The 17369-nt window shown below is 38.2% G+C and overlaps 1 protein-coding gene and 1 long non-coding RNA gene across 4 annotated transcripts in view; one reads left to right on the top strand and one right to left on the bottom strand.

Moving 5' to 3' along the window:
- LOC128107112 (uncharacterized) overlaps positions 1-8025 on the top strand; it is a 57429-nt gene extending 49404 nt beyond the window's left edge. The window contains exon 3 of the long non-coding RNA XR_008216962.1: positions 6758-8025. This is a non-coding gene — a long non-coding RNA (uncharacterized LOC128107112). The remainder of the gene's footprint in view (positions 1-6757) is intronic.
- Positions 1-17369, bottom strand: part of Diaph3 (diaphanous related formin 3) — a 502378-nt gene that overhangs the window by 39297 nt on the left and 445712 nt on the right. The window lies entirely within an intron of this gene.

Genomic DNA, 17369 nt, shown 5'->3' with positions numbered 1-17369 from the left:
TGTGCTCTATTATAAAACCCAGGATCACAGCCTAGGGGTGGTGCCACCCAAAATGGGCTGGGCCATCCCCCATCAATCAGTAATTAAGAAAATGCTCTACAGGTTTGGCTACAGGTTGATCTCAACTGGGGTTCCCTTCTCTCAGATTACCCTAGTCTGTGTCAAGTTGACATAAGGTCAGCCAGCACAAACCTCAAGGTCATATAACAACATGAACAAAATAAGTAGACAAAAAAAATGCAGATCAGGGCAAGAATTAATGAAACGAAAATGAAAATAACAATATGTGAATTAATGAAATTTATAATAGGCATCAAAGGAATTCAGAGGATCATTAAGGCATACTTTGAAAATTATATTCTGATAAATTATAAAAAAAACTATGAGAAACGGATAAATTCTAGACACATAAGATCTTTCAGAATTAAACCAAGAAGACATAAGCAACTTATGTCTAAAACAATACAACTTAAGAAGTAACAAATATTTTCCATAAAAAGCTCAGGCTCTGATAGAGTACTGCTGAATTCTACTAGACTATTAAAAACTAAAACCAACACTTTTCAAAATATTCTGTAATAGAAAGTAAAGGAGCACTACAAAACTCGTTTGAGTTACAAAAATCACATTACATGGATATTATAATTGTGGAAGGACACAAACAAAAAAGCAAGCTGTATGATGAACATAAATGTAAAGGTATCAAAACATTTGTAAATATGTACCATGACAAGTTGGCTTCATTCCAGGGATGCTGGGATGGTTCAACATATGCAAATATCAGTTCCACCAACTTAAGGACTGAAATTATGTGATCACTGATGATACACACATACTCACACTCAAAAACACACACATGAAGCCTCTGATAAAGTTAAACATCCCTTTATGATAAAAGTCCCAAGGTAAGAAGGATAAAAGGAACATACCTAAACATAACAAAATACATGACAAGTATAGCCAACATACTAAATGGGGGAAAGCTCAAAGCCCTACCATTAAAATTGGGTTTAAGCCGGGCGGTGGTGGCGCACGCCTTTAATCCCAGCACTTGGGAGGCAGAGCCAGGCGGATCTCTGTGAGTTCGAGGCCAGCCTGGGCTACCAAGTGAGTTCCAGGAAAAGGCGCAAAGCTACACAGAGAAACCCTGTCTCGAAAAACCAAAAAAAAAAAAAAAAAATAAAAAAAAAAAAAAAATAAAAAAAAATAAAAAAAAATAAAATTGGGTTTACAACAAGGATGTCCATTCATGTTCTCCATCCTTATCCAATACAGTGCTTGAAGTCTTAGCTAGAGCATTAAGATAAGAGAAAGAAAAGAGACACAAATATGAAAGAAAGTAGTAAAATTACTCCTATTTGTAGATATGAGCCTATCAGAGACCCTAAAGACTCCATCAGTAAACTCTTAGAATTGGTAAACTCTTTTAGCAGAGTAGCAGGATATAAAAGTCAACATACAAAATCAGTAGCTTTTCTACATATGACTAACAAACATGCTATGAAAGAAATAAGGAAAATTAATCTATTTGTAATAGCTTCAAGTGGACAAATGTTAATCAAAACAGCAAACCTCAGGAATAAACTCACCCTAGGAAGTGAAAGACCCCACAATGAAAAAATTAAAAACAAGCAGCAGAGAAAGACAACTGAAGACATGAGAAGTTGGAAAGACCTCCCACACTCATGGACTGGCAGAAGAGAGTGAAAATTGCTACATTTCCAAAAGTTGTCTATAGAGTCAATGCAACGTCCATCACAATTTTAACTTCATTCTTCATAGAACTAGAAGAAAATTCTAAAATTCATATGGAAGCACAAAATAGCCAACACAAGTAACGAAATCATAAAAAAGGGGAAAATGCTGGAGGTATCACAGTATCTGATTTCAAGTTGTACTATAGAGCTGCAGTAACAAAAATGTATGGTTCTGATATACACACATGTGCACATACACAGAAGCCACTGAAAAAGAGGACCCAGAGATAAATCCACATGACTATAGTCTTTCTGACAAAGAAGCCCAAAGTATACACTGGAGAAAAAACAGTTTCTTTATCAAATGCAGCTGGGAAAACTGGATATTCATACATAGCAGGAAGGAAATAGATCCTTATCTCTTACCCTATATAAAAATCAATTCAAATGAATTAAAAAACCTTAATGTAGAATCTGAAACTTGGAAAGGGTTAGGGAAAAACAGAGAATTCCAGTTTTCACACTTGTGGGTGAAGTGACTTACTCATAGAATTATCTCCCCATTCCTTCAATTTTAATGTAGACACATAAAACCATATATATGACATAATATATAGTTACGTGTTATATATTTATACATAAGGCAAAAATTCAGAAGGTAGAGTAGGGGAAAGAAGGAAACCAGTGGGAGTGGGTAAAGAGACAGAGAGCAAGGGTAGGCAAGTGGGATGAATCTGGTCAGGTAAGTAACACGCTTAAGAGAAATTGTCTTTATAAACCTCAGCAGTATGGACAATGGCTACTGGTCAAATAAAAAGCCAGTATTTACAAGAAAGGAGGACGATGTATGATTGTATAAGATGCTATACTGTATGTAAAGTACAAAGTAGAGTACTCCATAGCACTGGTTTCACCTGGTGGCTATTTGCCTCTTCATCTACATATAAGAAAGCTAAGGGAGCAGCTGCTAAGGAGCCATCGACAGTCAGGTAAATGATCTGCTGACTTGTCAACGCACAACCAAAGTACATTCCCACGCTGCATACTGAAATGTATACTCTTTTGGAAGACTAAGATATACTTAAGGAATTAGCATTACAAGTTCCATCAGTGTTAAGTATTTTCCCACAAAGGATACTAAGTAGTAAAATAAAATGACCCTCACCTAAGAAAGAATGACAATTGTAGCTGAGACTAGCAATTAAAAAGATATGCACCGGTACCCTTTCTTCAAATGGAATAGTATGAAAAAGGTCTTTTCAAAATTTCTTCCTTCTACCACCAAAACCTTTCAATGTAGTTGGCATTAAAAATAGCACAGCAACCACTCAAACCAAACTCAAATATAACCTCTCATCTTCCAAACAAAGGACAGCTGGAGCTTCCTAAACCCTTACTGAAGAAACCTGAATAAGAGAAATCTTCTCTCATTCAGAAGAATTTCCATGCTAACTGCTCTCAATCACGTTCACTAGTTTCGACTCAGATGAGATAGTTGCTACCATGCTATGCTTTTAGGCAGCTATCAATCAAGATAATCTACTAAAAATCAAAGGCATGTTATTAAAATTAATAATCACTTTCAAATAGCTCAATGGATTTCATATTATCTAGATATATTTTTGAACATTAAAGAACAGATGGTTATTAATGGTTCAATATTAGAATATAAAATGCAGGGTGATCTGAAAACCTGTCAGTTGTCATGACTGCCATATGAGAACACGTGGAATTAATTCTTCAAGAGAGGGGCATGCTTCCTCATGGTGTAGACTTGGAACCGTGAGAGGGAGGGCAAGGGCTTGCTATACAGAGCTATGCAGCCACTCCACTGGCTTCTTCATTCATATTTATGATATGCTCTGTGATGTCGATGCAATCAGTTGAGATCACTGCTATTTCAAACAAATCCATAACTGAGCAAAAGGCAGGATGCTGACAGGAGTTAATGTGGGCTTTACACTGTTTACAATTGCTTTCTAATCTACTAAATGGCTGTGAAAATTGATGCAGTTAGGAGTGTTTTTATACAGTAGTACAGATAAAGTGTTGTGCTGAAATAATCTCTGTAATGCTAAATTGAATTTTTTTACAGTGCTTTCCGTTTTCCCTATTCGTGTGTGATTAAGTAGGCTCCCAATTTTATGTAAACCATTAAGAAAACCCAACACCCCATTTTATCACCTGAAAATTTTCACTTTCAGAAAAACCACCAAATTGTAATTTTATATTAATTACTTTAAAATAACAAATGTAATCGTATCTGAAATGAATTAAGATACCATTCTTATGGATTTGGGGTAGCCAGCTTACAACCTTTTTATCATTTGACTGACTAAAGTTTGATTTCAAACTACTGCACACATTGACAGGGAGATGGATATAAAAAAGCAGGGGATTGTAGAAGGGGAACTGGGGAGCACATATGGACACCTGTATTAAATTTAAATCTCATCATCAACAGTGGCCATCAGTCATCATGGCCACCAGGATGCTGAGGTGCCTTTTAGTCTCTGACCTATGTGACTGTAAACAGTGAATAACAGGTCTAAGAACTGGCCCTGTCTTCAGTGTAACTGAATGCCATGCCTGTTGGAGGCTTGCGAAGCAATCTGGTACCTATGGGCTGGAGTTAGGTGTTCCCTTCTCCACAGCCATGAAAAAACAGGTAACACGTAAGTAAATAGCAGGTGATCACTGCAACTCAAAACAACCTGAAATTCATACTATTATTGGCTCCTTGTTCTTTGTGCTATTGATTTTATATGTCCAAGAAGAGTGTTAGAGAAAGACACTTACACTTTCATTTAAAAATACTAAATATGCTTGAAAACAGTGGTTAGGTATTTCTAAATTTTGTTCAGGGGCAAATGGTGTTTCTGGATTTTTAAACATTATTTTAAACTCTAATAGCCAAAGTTATATATTGGAAAGAATAAAATATGCAGTCCAACAAGTTGCATATGCCCAAATATGCAGAGAACGCTTACTATATTTTGTTTCAAATCCTTTCAAATCTGTCTTCCTTCCAATACTTATCAATATATTTCATGCCGTTTTGGATTCTTCTCTTTTCAAGTTATTACACTGACATTTATAAAGTGCATCATTAAGAAAATTAAATAATTGCTTGTCTGATTACAGTTACACGCTGAGCCGAACATAGGGTTTGAAAGGCTTATCCTGGTTATAGTCCCCAATTCTCTGCAGTAAACTGGGGTCTTACTAGGGAGGTAAAATGAAGTTACTCTGGAAAAGGGAATAGGTGGTTTTACTGTCTCAGAGGAGAAAACAAATTCATAAACAAAGTAAAAACCAGCTTTCCTGTCAAGCTGCTACACTTGGACACAGGGACTGCAGAACACAGCAGTTGCTGGAAGATCTCAACTATGAAAATAATATTTAACATTACAAAAGATAGCAAACATCAGGAAAAATCTTTCATCTAACTTAAAAATCGTGGTTGTGCAAATATTTCAGAGCAAACAGAGAAGCAGAAAGATAGAAAATTAATGTGCAAAATAGTACAGTAACTGTATATCTAGAAAAGAAATAGCACAATAATGTATGTCTCAGCTACTGAAAATATAGGAGATAAGCAATATTCTTATTTTCTTAAATCAGTCTAGCAATTTATTTTCTGTAGCTAACAGAAATACTATATGGCAAGAATTAATAGACCTAAAATACTTAGGATGGTATGGTATCGTGTTCACTGAGGCAAAAGAGGAAAAAGGATTCTGAAATTAAATTGTACAAATTTTTCTATCACAGTATCTCTTTCATTTGGAGCCCAGTACCTGTGGGGGACACCTTGCACAGCCTTGAGGCCGGGGGAGGGGCTTGGACCTGCCTCACCTGAATGTACCAGGCTCTGCTGACTCCCCATGGGAGGCATTACCTTGTCTGAGGAGGGAATGGGGGTGGGTTGATGGGGGAAGGCTGGGGGCAGGAGGAGGGAAGAGAGGGAGATTTGTGGTTGGTATGTAAATGAATAAAAAATTTCTTAATAAAAAAAATTGTACAAATTTTTAATTCAAGGTGCCCTATCATTTTTTTTGTAGGGAGGGATGTTAAAGTATGCATCTTTAAAAAAGTGATTCCAGCCGGGCGGTGGTGGCGCACGCCTTTAATCCCAGCACTCGGGAGGCAGAGGCAGGCGGATCTCTGTGAGTTCGAGGCCAGCCTGGTCTACAGCGCGAGATCCAGGAAAGACGCAAAGCTACACAGAGAAACCCTGTCTCGAAAAAACCAAAAAAAAAAAAAAAAAAAAAAAAAGTGATTCCAAAGGGTCAATCTTAATCCTATTCACTCATCTGTAGTTGATCTATGCATTGATCAAGCTCTGCTCTAGGAAAACAACACTGATAAGCCTCCTGGCGCTCATACGATGGGAATAAGGCAGTTCACAATGCCAACTACAATAGAAATACAATCTATCAGAAGGGCAGCACATGAAGGTGGAAATGGTGGAGCAACAGTGCTGAAGTCTGAGGCAGAGATTTTTTCAAAGGATGGCCAAACCCAAGTCTGTCTTCTCGGGTGAAGAGGAAGCAAAGATTTGAGGGGTTGGACAGAATGAATATGCACATATTTCAGAAAGGAAAGTGTTCCATGCAGAGTACTAACGCCCTGTGTTCTAAGAACAATGGCTGGAGAGTAAGCCATGGGGAGAATGGCAGAAATGTGGGCAGTGGGGTTACAGATGTTTGGCCTTGTAGGTCTCTAGTCCCAGTGAGGGGTGTGGAGAAGAATCATCCAATCAGATGTACCCTAACTGTACTCAGAATAGATTGGAGGGCCAGTTGGGATTTGCACAATGGAGATGAGATGGTGTTACTAGATTTGTTCTAGTTAGGGGATCTGGAGAAAATGTGAGATGTTGATTCAACAGTGGTCACTAAGGAAGACTTGCCAATAGATTTCCCCATGTCTTATTTTTTTTCAGGAACCTCTCTGAGCAAAGACAGGTCCTAATTCCTTATATTCCCTTCTTTTGGAAGTAATTTCAGTAATGCACTCTACTTTATAGCTGGATTTACTCTAGGTCTTCTTTTCAGCCCAGGACCTCTGAACAGTGTGAAATCAGAGCCTACTGGGGACAGTGGAAGCCAGTGACATAATACCAGCTGAAATAGTGACTTTAAGAGCCGATTCAGGGCAATGATGACTTCCTGTGAGTCTGGTGGTTACAGTGACCGCTTTTCCTCGACATTTCTTCCTCTATCCTTGATGACCCTACAGCAGTACTGTGCATTCACTTGCTCCTGTGACATTCCTGTTGTTCCAAGCACACATTGTCTGTTAGCCCCAAGTGTGGCCCCTTCCCTGAGGGCTCATCACTTTCTATGGCCTCAACCTTGGGTTTTTGGCCTCAAATTTTATACCACTATGATTAACACATTTCTGAGTTAAAGAATCTTAGGATTTTGTTTTGTTTTCTTTTATCTTTTCTTTGTGTGTGTGTGTGTATGTGTGTGTGTGTGTGTGTGTGTGTGTGTGTGTGTGTATTCTCCCTAAATTCCCTCATACCCAAATACACGTGCTTCCTTTCTTCCAGGAAAACTATCTTACTACTTTCCTTTACTTCCACTGTTTTAATTAGTGGTACCATCATCTCCTGATTTATTGCATTATTTTTATCACAGGGAAAGAGCAGTAATTCTAATAATAGCTCATCACCCTATAATATAACACCTAATTATCCTCTTTTATTTTACCCAGAGATTACTCAGCCAGAAACCTTGGTAATAATGGTAGTCAAATAGTTCTCTGTTGGAATTTGCTCTATTGGAGGACCTTGAATGATGCACACATGTTCTTTCATTTGGCCACAATTATATATATGCACATATAAAATTGTGAGTATGCGTATGCGTGTGTGTGTGTGTGTGTACATACTGGAGAGAAACTGCTATCGTGTTAAAGCACAGATATTCCAGGACTTGTCTTGATAAAGACTACTGGATTACCTTTGCTAAAACCACAATAAAATTAACTAGAAGATTACTTTACTATTCTTAGAATTCTGAAGTATATTAGAAACTCCTATTTCCATTAATATTTATCAGTGCCATATTTGATATAATGTGTTCAGAAGCTTATTTACTTGGTAAAAAAGAAAGTTGGTCAGATCAAGTTTCAAAAGTATTTGTCTTTCAGTATTTGAAATTTGGTAAAAAGAACTTTACTCACAAAACTGATTCCCTGTATATTGACATATATAGTAATATGTATAATTTATAGTGTTCTCAAAGCTTTCATCTTTAAGTCCAAAATATCATAGACTTAGAAAATGCTCTTATACTAGTGTTCAATCTGGTTGCTTCGTTCCATTATATACCTATCCTGATGTATAACACACAAAAAAAGTAAATATTTGAACTACAGCATAAAACAGTGTGTCTGCCATTCTTTGTATTTTTAACTGGCCACTGTATCAATTAGATATTTCCTTATAAGACATTTATGAAACTCTTTCTACCTACAGCTGGAATTGGTGGGTAACCTTCAGAGACACTCATAATGCCTTAGGATGGGAACCAGAAGAGTTACTACATCACATCATAAATGCTTGGATATTGCTTTCCCCAATGTAGTCTAGGTCAGTTTCAAGTCAGAGGTCAAGTTTGTCTTGGTCTCTCTGTATTTTCCTAGTAGCTAACATAGGCCCACCATTATAGCTAATATTCAATATTTGTTTTTGCTATATGAACAGATGGAGGAAAAGAATATATACAGTTAGACCTTTTTATTTGCAATTTGAGACCACTGTGAAGTGTGGATTCCTACTGTGGGGCTTATGAGCATTTTTCCTGGGAAAAGAGCTCAGAATGTTAAATTTTTAAAGAGATCTGTGTATCATTTTAAATGTTTAAAAGCCATTGCTTTGAAGTCCTGCAGGTACGTGGTCTCTCTCCCTCCCCCACTGCCCACTTCCACAGCCATCATCCACTAGCCTGCACAGAACTGCAAGGTCCTCCCCGTGGACGCTCACCAATTTATTCTTTCCTACTAGAAAGTTTAGCGTTCTCTAAGACCTCTGATATTTGACAGAGTACTGCCTTTCTCCAGACTATTTGTAGAAGTGTTAAGTAAGCCTAGAGCTAACGTCAGTCCCTGAAGAAACCTATTCCTTAAACTTCTCAACCTTTTCTCTTTGCCGTCTGTTTGCCTTTCCTAAGACAGTTCTTTTATCATGATCAAACTCTCTTCCAACCCCAAAGAATGAGGATTTACTATTTATTTTTCTCAAACTTATAGGAACTGCACTTTCACACGTTTGAGAACAGAAACAGGATGTACAATGCCTATGTATCCTCACTTTTAAGGTCTTCATTTGTCAGACGAAAAATGCTATCTCTTTATTGCCCAATATACAGTGTCACAAACACTGAAGTATTGTCACTAAAAAAAAAAAAAAAGCACACAAATGTGGTTAATTTCAATCTTTAAAGAAGAAAACACAATGTAAGAAATTAGGAATGAATAATTATATTGCCCTTGCTAAATATTATTTGGTGCTGAAGAGCTGTTATGTAAGGTATTTTATGCTAACAAAGCTTGGAAAGGAAAGAGAGGGTTTTCCTGCTCAGGGTGGTATTTCATGTCTGTAATTATGACACTTGGCACTCAGAAGACAGAGACAGGAGATCTTCGTAAGTGTGAGTTATAAGCCAGCTTGGGCATTGTATGGGGTGAGACCCTAAATCGGGATGGTGAGATGGATCAGTGGGCAAAGCACTTATTGCATAAGCCTGATAATCTGAATTTAATATTTAGAACCTACATTAAAAACATCAGATACAATGGTGTGTCCCCAAAATCCCAGCGCTTTTAGGGGGAAAATAGAGGCAAACCTGGGGAAATGACCTGAAGCTCATATACGCATCAGCAGAAACCTGACAGGCCCTGCCTCAGCAAAGTGAAGAAGAGGACTGATATCAGAAAGTTGTCTTCTAACTTAACTGTGCACCATCTCAGGCTCACACACCTCATGTGTGCACACACAAACACACAAATTAACAAACAAAATATAAATCTGAAAAATCCTCTTCAAACTACACTCACACACCCCTTCCCTGACCTTCACATAGTGTATTTATGACATTCTTATAAAGGCATTATATAGTTTTACTTTACTAATCAGTTCCTGCTAAGAAGTGGTGAGTGTGTGTGTGTGTGTGTGTGTGTGTGTGTGTGTGTGTGTGTGTACCATTCCTACAGATACATCATGAAGATTTCCAGGACAGCCAGGGCTACACAGAGACTGGTACAAGTTGAAATAATACTTTAAATAGGCTAAGTTAAATAAAATCATGACAACTAATTTCATCTGCTCAAGCTGCATAAATATCACACACTGTAACTCTTGGACATGACTGTGGTAAACCTTTTCGTTACACTGCATATGTATGCTATTTTTTTTCCCATAAATTCCCTTTATCTCTCTTGGTCTGTATTTTGGACTGGATAGTTCCTAATGATCTTCTAGTTCAATACTCAGTTCTTTTACTTGGCTGAAATGCCACTTTTCCTATTAATAAGTTTTAATTTTCATACTCCACACCCCTATTTTATTAGTTTCCATTTGCTTCTTTAAATGGATTCTAGTTCCACCACCGCCTGGCATCTTTCATTTATCTTATCTTTTCCTTTATTTGCTGGAATATTTTCATCTCAGCCCTTAGTTAATACTGCCAGTATCTTGAGCATCTATCTACATACCCACTTCTGTGTACTCATGTGTATGATGTGTTCATATGTCCTAATTTTTGTCATGACTCATAATTTTGAGTTGAAATCATATGTACGTACATATGTTGATATATATATCTAACAAAGAAGAACAAGACAATTCTGCCACCAGAAGATTCAATTTTCTCTCCCACGAACAAAGGGTGAGTGGCAACATTTTAATGCAAGCAGTGAATGGGGTAACCCTGGGCTAAGCTACAGCTTTTAGAAGACTCGGGCTTCTTTCATCTGTGCTGTTTCCTAGGGCACAGCCCTCTGGGGTTCTTCCACTAACAGCTTGGCAGGGTATTAATTCATTGTGAGTAAATTCAAGTCTATACTGAGGTCCCTCAAGAGCCCTGTTCTAGCAGGGTAGCCCCATGTAACTGTCCACTCTTGATTTCTTTGTCTCAATCTGCAGACCATGCAACTTTCAAACACTTGATCTGGAGGTTAGAGTATCATCCCAGTGAAAGGTAGACTCCTCTTAAAACTTCATTTCTTTCTCCTCATTGCTTCTAAAGCACTTGATGATTATTTGTTTTGTCTGGCATCCTACTTGTTCTTGGCAGGAATGTTGATCTGCCATCAGTCCACCCCCATGGAGAGGCAGAAGCATCTTTCTTAACTTTTTAACCACCCAGAACACCATGTATTCTATTTCTTTAGTTTATCAAGTTCCTTCCTGAGAATGTTAACTTCTAGAAGTGATGGCTTTAAGAAAATATGGAAAGAAGGATGAATCCCTTGCACCATATAACTGACAAGAAAAAAGAAACCATCAATAGTAAGTAAAAACAAACAGAGTTGCCTTCCGAGTCTCATTCCCAAGATGAAGATTTATTCTATTATAAATTTTCCAGGTCCTCTCAAGTGTTAAGGGTCAGGCATGCAGAAACAAACACAGCATGTTCCACACCTTAAATGGAGACTGGTAAAATAGAGATGAAAACCGAAGTAGAAGAACACAAAATTGCCATCTATTTCCCTGACTCACGATGAGAACAGTGACAGGGTTTTTACAACATCAGGACCCTAACTCCTAACCGATGTCTTCTTGATATTCTTACCCCCAGGTTTCTTTCTCCCAATTCTGCTACAAGAATCACTCATTTCCTGTACCATCCTTCCTGTCCTGCCTCGCCTGTGCTTCTAATCCTAACAGTGCTGAATATTTCTCCTCAAACGTTGGTATAACTTCAGAAACAATCATGAGGTCTGTAGGGTGGCTTGATAAAACAGTAAAAATTACTTCAAATCAAAGAGGGGAAATTGAGGGAGGAGGATATTTGTGTGTTTGGCAGACTTATTATTTCCAAGGCAATTTGAAGTTACTTTCAATTTTATAAGTATGGAAATATTGTGGAAATACATATTTTAGTGTTTTCCTTCGGTATTTTACTCCTGTGATGGAATGTGTAATTTTCAGAGTATGTAAAACCCATTGAAAGATACTAACTGAAGAGTAGAGGGAAGGCTGGGGGATGGCTCAGTGGGCAAAGTGTTTGCTGTGATGGGGTGAGGATGAGTTTAACCCATAATCTGTGTAAAGTCAAATGTGGTGGCAAACAGCTGTAATCCTAGTGCTCAAATAAGAAAGGGGACAGAGACAGGAGAGTTCCCAGAAGCTCCTACGACTAGAACAAGATACCCTGTTTCAAATAAGATAGAGGGCAAAGATGGGCATTTAAGATTGTCCTCTGACATCCATGAGCCCTCTGTGGCACAAGTGTGCCTAAACTCTTACATGAACACACACACACACACACACACACACACACACACACACACACACACACACATACACACACACACATACACACACACACACACAGACACACAGAGAGACAGAGAGACAGAGACAGAGAGAGACAGAGAGACAGAGAGGGCAGAGGCAGAGAAAGAAAGTGCATATGAGAGAGAGAGAGAGAGAGAGAGAGAGAGAGAGAGAGAGAGAGAGAGAGAGAGAGAGAACAAGAGGAAGGAAGAGGAGAGAAAGGAAGAAGAGAAAGATTATGAAAAGAATATTGGGAAGAATAGTCAATTTATTGGGAAATGTATTAGTAATTGTGATGGTAAATAACATCAAGTTTCTCAGATCCTGTATTTCATAGCTTATAACACTTCCCTTTGTTAATGTTAAAAGCAGTTGTTAGAAAAAAATTCCCTTCATTTTTTATTTTATGTGCATGGGTCTTTTGTCTACTGTACATTGGTGTGCCAACATGGGCACAATGCCCATGGGAGCCAGAAGAGTTCATGTAGGTACTGGGAATTGAACCCAGGTCCTCTGGAGGAGCAGCCAGTGCTCTTAGTCATTGAGCGATTTCTCCAGCCTCACAAGCATCTCTTTAACACTGAACCTTTCTATTTTGTGTCTCACAATATGAAACCATGTACACAAAGTTTTAGTTTTTCCTCACTACTGGGGTGTGTGTGTGTGTGTGTGTGTGTGTGTGTATTTCCTCACTATCTATTCAGTTTAAACATTTTATACATTATTTAAATTTTGTTTATTTATTTGAAACAAGGTTTCATCTAGTCAGGGCTGGTCTTGAATTCTGGACCCTTCTACCGCCACCTCCTATGTGTTTGGATGCAGGCATGCAGCACCACTCTTGGCCACTGTAGAATTTTTGAATCACTATCAACCGTGAAGTGAGAGTACATACAATAAGAAGCAGGAGGGGGAAGTCCCCCCTCCCTCATTTTCATGTCAGAGGAACCAGGCTAAGGAGGGGAGAAGAATGAACAAAGTTGAAGAATATAAATAAAATCAATCACAGAAATGAAAGCTGTCTGCTAATAATGGTGATAAACTCGCTGTTTCCTAAAAAAGACTTAGAAGAGGTTGTGATATATTTTCATAAGCTACCATCAGAAACTTTAAGTATTCATAACCCATTAGCCACAACTTTCTATACTATTTTTTTTTAAGATTCCAGAACAAAATAAGCTTCAATTATGAAAGGTCTGCCTCCTTTCCTGTTCCCTTTTATTTCTTCCTGGTGGCCATTCTCAGATTGCTTTTTATAACTCAGATGAGTTACTTTAGCATTTTTGAACAATAAAGACAAATTGATTTTTTCAAATTGAAGTGACTAGCAAACTACATTGACATTCATAATAATGTTTTCCATGGAAATAGTTTGGTTAGAAATGACACATGCACAGAAATTGAAGGAAGTAATTATGATTATATTATTAGCAGTTATTGTGGTAATAATTTTTGGAGAATGGTTATATCCACCTGTCTGAGAAAACAGACCTTTAACACCAAATGAAGTCATATTCATTACACGAAAGAAGTGATTAGAGATTAGTAGTAAAGCCAGCTGATTGTGCTGCAAAGCTCCAAGTTAAAGTTTTCATGCATCTTTTAAATGATTTTGGTCTCAAAACATTGAGCAGCTGACGATTTTCCCCAAGAGAACAGTACCTTGAAGAGAAAAGCAATTAGAAAACAGAGTGACCAGCAATCAGTAATCATTATTTGGTACATTAAATGCAGCAGGCCTGTACCTGGCTATGTGATTTAGAAACTGGTTAAAGATCTGGAAAACAAGGCCTTCTCAGGTTAAATGTGAGTGCCTGGAGACATAAAATGGACTTCCTCAGAGTTACAACCCTTCAGGAGAAAACTGCAGAATAAATTCTGGAAAGTTAAAATTGGGTGAACATTTTACAGACAATTGGAATCATAAGGATTGAGGTAGAAAATCTGGTATTTCTGGCAAGTTAAAATTTCTCAAAGTTTCTAACTTAGAAGAGCTGATGACACATTTCCCATCAAGGTTTAATATTTCTACTAAGGTGCTTTAAATAAATGCTACAATTTGTACAAAGTGTAATTGAATTCTTCAGCTGGAAGAGAAGAAAAACTTACTAAGGCATTGAGGATAGAGGTTCTATGTGGTCCCTTCACTGCTGGCATACCTATACTCCATAGCTATGGCCCATAGACCCTTCCTTCTCTCCACTACTGCAGACCAACTTCCCAAGATGCAAGAGCCAGCTCCTCCATTCTTCCCCATAAAGGACAATGACCCAATAATTCACACATTGCTTTGTAATATCACTTCAATGGACGAATCTGTTCAGCAAGTACACTAACATTTCTCATTCAAAATATTCTTTCTTTCCTTGTCCTTGACTTTAATTCCAAGTCAAATTGCTAATTCATGTCCTTTTTTCCGTGTACTGCTAACTCTCTTGAGGCCTGAATCTATAACCTGTTTCTAATTTCTTTTATTCTCTCTTGAGCTCATTATAATGTGGTATTTGTCTATAACATTGCACTGAAACTTCTCTAGGTCACAAGTAGCCACAGCATCACTAAATCCAACAACCATATAGCAAGAGAAAAAGGTGAACACTAACCCAGCTACAAACTCTTTATCTACAATGATGACCTGCTTGCAAGATGTGCTGCTGCAATAGTGGCACAAGCTTATGGGAGTCACCAACCACTATCTGATTGGATTCACAGCCCACTCCATGAGATGGAACCCACGCCTGACACTGCTTGGGTGGCCAAGATCCTGAGACTAGATTAGCTAGGGACTAGGAGAAATGAAATACTACTGTTCTGCTAAAGGAATGTAGCAATAAAATGACTCCTAATAGCATTCTGCTGTACTCATATCTTAGTGCCTTCCTCAGCCATCATCAGAGAAGCTTCCTCCTATAGCAGATGGGAACCAATACAGAGACTCATAACCAGACAATACACAGAGAGTGAGAGACACTCAGCCCTAAATGGGATGACTCCATCAAATCTCTTTCCTCAGAGCTCAGGGAACTCTATGGAAGAAGAGGAAGAAAGATCCTAAGAGCCAGAGGGGATGGAGGACACAAGGAAGCACAGCCTTCTAAACACAACTGGATTGACACACATAGGAACTCCAGGTAGCATGCAAAGTAGGCCAGATAGGGTCCTAGTGCTAAGATGGGAAGTAGACACAAGCCCCCATCACTAAACCAGAACCTATTTCCAATTCTTACCACTTGCAAAGGAAAAGTTCGTTTTCTCCAACGGAGTCATACTAGGTATACAAACCACACTTACTGCAGGCCCATGCTCAGTAGTAAATGGCTAAGACAAAATGAACTCACTGGTATTTTTGGAGGTTTTCTTTTCTTCTCTTCTTTTTTTCCTATCTCACAATGCTTTGTCAGGGCACTTATTTTAAACCTTACAGATCTTTTGTTTATATATTATGGTTTCTGATTTTGTTTTTATGGGCTTTGTGGTGTGTGAATGTGAGTGTCTTTTGGTCTGTATGTGTTTTCTGTGCTTTTCCTTTGGCTCTTTTTTTGGGGGGGTGGGTTCTCTTCTGGTTTGTTTTTCTTTATTATTATCATTACATGCTTATTTGTATTCTAATGAGAAAAAGAAAGGGTGTGAATTTAGGTGGGAGGAGTTGAGGAAGGGAAAACTGTAATCATAATATATTGTGTACAAAAGGTCTATTTTCAATAAAAGACTTTGTACATATACAGACACACAGACACACAGACACACACACACACAGAGCATATCCTTCATAGACAAGAAAAACTAGTTTAAAATTATAATTACCAAAACACACAAACTTTGATGCCCAATTTTCATCAATTTCCAGAAGGTAACTAGTTGACACACACAAGCTCATCAAAATTAAGAGAAAATGCAGACTTACACACACTGAAACAAATCAACACCTGATAAACAAATGTTTAAACAAGCATGTGCCATTAACATTCAGTTTTGAGTAAGCCTGTATGTCTAGAACATCACATGACTAACAGATATTACTCTTATTAACTTGATCTTGCAAAATAACAGATTGGTAACAACTAAGGTAGAAAATTTGTGCTAAAAATGCCAAGATGTGTTTACAAACATCTTTTTATAACAAACTTTAAGTAGAAAACATTAACACAGAAAATGCTTCATTATGGGCCGCTGACTATACCTTATCTGCAATGTTAGTACTATAAGTGTTTAGAATTAGAATTCTCTTACTGGGATTTTAGAGTCTGCATTTTCTCTTAATTTTGATGAGCTTGTGTGTGTCAACTAGTTACCTTCCGGAAATTGATGAAAATTGGGCATCATATACTGTGTGGTATCATGGGGATGATCAAGTACAAACATAAAATTCCTTTCTGTTTCATGCACATCTCACACACGTGTGTAAGACGAATTGCTAAATGGTCTTATTAATAAAAAACCCTGGAGGCTGATACTGGGGTGAAAGCTGAGAGATCAGAGGAACAGAACAAGCCACAGCCACAAGTTCTTACCCTAGGAAATCCTCAGCCCAAGAGAGATCTACTTCCTGTATACTCACACTTTATATACCTTCCTGTGCCCTGCCATCTCTCTCCACCTAGCTACATCACTTCCTCTTTCTGCCCAGATCTATCACTTCCTGTCTCTCTGTATAGACCTCCAGACCTCTGTGATTAACTAGTGCTGGGATTAAAGGCATGTGCCACCATGTCTGGCTTTGTTCCCAGTGTGGCCTTGAACTCACAGAGATCCTGATGAATCTCTGCCTCCCTAATGCTAGGATTAAAGGCGGCGTGTGCTACCATTGCCTGACTTCTATGTTTAATATAGTGGCTGGCTTTTTCCTCTGATCCTCAGATAAACTTTATTGGGGTGCACAAATAAACTATCACCACACATGTGAGAAACAATGGTCTCTACTTCATAAGAAGAGATACTGGAGACTCAGAGTCTCTAAAGCAAAGCAGTTGATTTGACAACTTTGCAAAGTCAGGCATTTGCTTAGAGGACAGGGGTGGTGGCATGCTGATTTGGCGTTAGGCAGAAGTGCAGTGGTATAATGGCCTTTGTATACTAAATCTCATTTCTTTGCCCCTGGACCCCTCTCTGGGAGTTCTCCAGGGAGGCACAGCCTTTCCACTGTCTAGTAGTACCCCCTT

This window comes from Peromyscus californicus, unplaced genomic scaffold (genome assembly GCF_007827085.1).
Source record: "Peromyscus californicus insignis strain IS unplaced genomic scaffold, ASM782708v3 Scaffold_12__1_contigs__length_115047231, whole genome shotgun sequence".
NCBI classification, from domain to species: Eukaryota; Metazoa; Chordata; class Mammalia; order Rodentia; family Cricetidae; genus Peromyscus; species Peromyscus californicus.
Note: the sequence above shows the minus strand (reverse complement) of the source record. Positions and strands in the feature narration are given on the sequence as shown.